Raw genomic sequence first — 2533 nt, 5'->3', positions numbered from 1 at the left:
TATATATATATATATGTATATATCGTCAGCGCATCATATATCCGTAAAAGAAGCGCATTCTTGAGCATAGGGTAGTAATGTATTTATATGTAGTTGAGTAAATCCGGGCATATAAGGTTTCACATTCATAAAGGGCTTAGCCTCTTTTACGAGTCTGACGAGACGTCCATGGAGCTAAGCCCTTTATGGATGAAAAACCATTGGTCACTCTATGACCGGACATATACTTAATTGCAAAATGTATGTATGTATGCGCGCATGTAACCGAATAGTGTAAGATATGGATTCAACGAATCGTGCGGCTTCCATAGTAAGCTGCTCTTGAGACTCAGGTATCAATCCATGTAGTGATCAGTTACATACAAAGTTGTGCAATGTCAAGAATCCGTGTAACTGAAAATCTTGAAAATCCTAAAAACACGAGCGATAAGATTATTCAGTGAGGTGTATATAAGTTATCTACCTATCTAGCTAGCTATTATCAAGATAAATAGATAGATAGTGCAATCGTGGCTGTGAGGTAATTAATAACTTTGCTTCCCACCACATGGTTTCGGGTTCAGCCCCACTGGGTGGTACGTTTCGACAAGTGCTTTGCGAGTGGATTTGATAGATGGAAACTCAAAGAAGCTCATTGAAAAAACATGTTTGTGTGTGTCTTTCCCAGCCAGAGTTGGTTTGTTTACGTCCTCATCACTTAGAGGTTCGGTAACAGAAACCGATAATATAAGTGCCAGGTTCAGTAAGTGGGTACTACTAAAACAGCGCGGACCCGAACGCGCAGTCGCGCGTCCGCGCTAGCTAGTCTTGAGTGGTCGATCCTAACCCTAACCCTATCCCTAACCCTAACCCTAACCCTAACCCGCGTGTGCAAATGAATACGTGTTTAGGGTTAGGGTTAGGATCGACCACTCACGACTAGCTAGCGCAGACGCGCGACTGCGCGTTCGAGTCCGCGCTGCTTTAGTAGTACCCAATAAGTGTTGGAGTCGATTTGTTTGATCAAACCTTTCAAGGTGGTGCCCCAGCATAACCAGTCCAATGACTGAAACAAGTAAACGATAAATAAATACACACACACAAAGTATTTAACGTTTATAGTAGATATTAAACAGGGTTAATTGAGCTGTTTCTCCAGAGATTGAAAGGCATTATGAGTAACCTTAATCGATTATCGAAATTAATGGCTTCTCACCAGAAGTGTGTACATCAATTTAACCAATGACGGAGAAACAAGCAGCTAATTTGTTTAATAAACTCAATAATTACAGGAGCTTCAGAAAATTGGGTCTAATTTGCAAATGAGAAGTCGACGGGGAGTTCAGCCTGCACAGTATCCTGGTAGGGTATAGTATATGTAACTTATATAGTAGATATATACACAAGGCTGATTTAGCTATTTCTCCATAAATTGAAAAAATTATAAACTTTCGATATTTTTTTCTGTAGACAGATAGATAGATAGATAGATAGAAACAGAAAAAAAAAAGTAACACACATACGTACAAGTTTAGCGTAAAGTACGTCAAGACATGCAACTATATGTATGAGTATACGTACATAAAGCTAAAACACAGGTCTGCACATGCATTGCCTCCCAAATACTTGCATATATACATACAAACATGCTCAACTTCCCTATTGACGTTGTTGAGATTCTAATCAAGGACCCTTGGGTCCAGGTTAGAAACTGGTTCTTTCTCCTAAGAAATAAAACTAAATAATCCTTTCTGCTATAGGCACATTGCCTGAAATTTAGAGAAGAGGCTAAGTCGATTACATCGACTCCAGATCTCAACTAGTACTTATTTCATCGACTCGGAAAGGATAAAAGGAAATGTTGACCACGGGGAAATTTGAACTCAGAACGTAAAGAAGGACGAAATGCTGCTAAGAATTTTTGTTCGGCGAGCTAACGAGTCTACCAACTTACGTAAATATATTGCTCGTTCGAGTCTTGTTGTTTTCAATCGTCAGTCGCTTACCCTCCAATGATCGAAACCTCAAACGAAAAATGATTCGTGAAGTTCTAGTTTGCAAAAGAATACAATATATCATTCTACTTTGAATATTGAGTACTCTTTCTCTTTCTTCATCATTCATGTTTGCACACATATTCACAAACATGCATATACTACGTACGTACGTATGTATGTATGCATGCATGTATCAGATAATACGAAAAATATATGCCGAAAAATATTTCCATCATTTCCCCTAAAAATCCTCTAAAATCTGCCTTTAGTCTACCTTAAGATATGCCAGGCACACCAGGGAAGTAAAATTGCTCAAAGTTCAAAGAATGTGTCTTTTAAACATTGAGTAAATAATTTCTATTTCATTTCTATTTTCAGTAAAAGGTAAACTGAAGAAGAGGATTGCTGTTTCACTAACTATAAACCTAAACCTTTATGAATTTTAATCCATTCATTTATATATTTCAGTGGACTATATCACTTCCACGCCCCCTCGCTAAAAATATTGTGTGATAGAAAAAAAAATAATAAAGCAACATAGATAAAAAAAAAAAAAA

At 37.5% G+C, this 2533-nt stretch overlaps 1 protein-coding gene across 1 annotated transcript in view; it reads right to left on the bottom strand.

The window, feature by feature from the left end:
• LOC106879104 (triple QxxK/R motif-containing protein) overlaps positions 1–2167 on the bottom strand; it is an 11195-nt gene extending 9028 nt beyond the window's left edge. The window contains exon 1 of the mRNA XM_014928542.2: positions 1934–2167. The gene's annotated coding sequence lies outside the window, so the exon portion shown is untranslated. The remainder of the gene's footprint in view (positions 1–1933) is intronic.
• Between the last annotated feature and the right edge of the window lie 366 nt (positions 2168–2533).

Source organism: Octopus bimaculoides, chromosome 20, assembly GCF_001194135.2.
Source record: "Octopus bimaculoides isolate UCB-OBI-ISO-001 chromosome 20, ASM119413v2, whole genome shotgun sequence".
Lineage (NCBI taxonomy): Eukaryota > Metazoa > Mollusca > Cephalopoda > Octopoda > Octopodidae > Octopus > Octopus bimaculoides.
The sequence above is the reverse complement of the archived record's forward strand: the minus strand, read 5'-3'. Positions and strand labels throughout refer to the sequence as shown.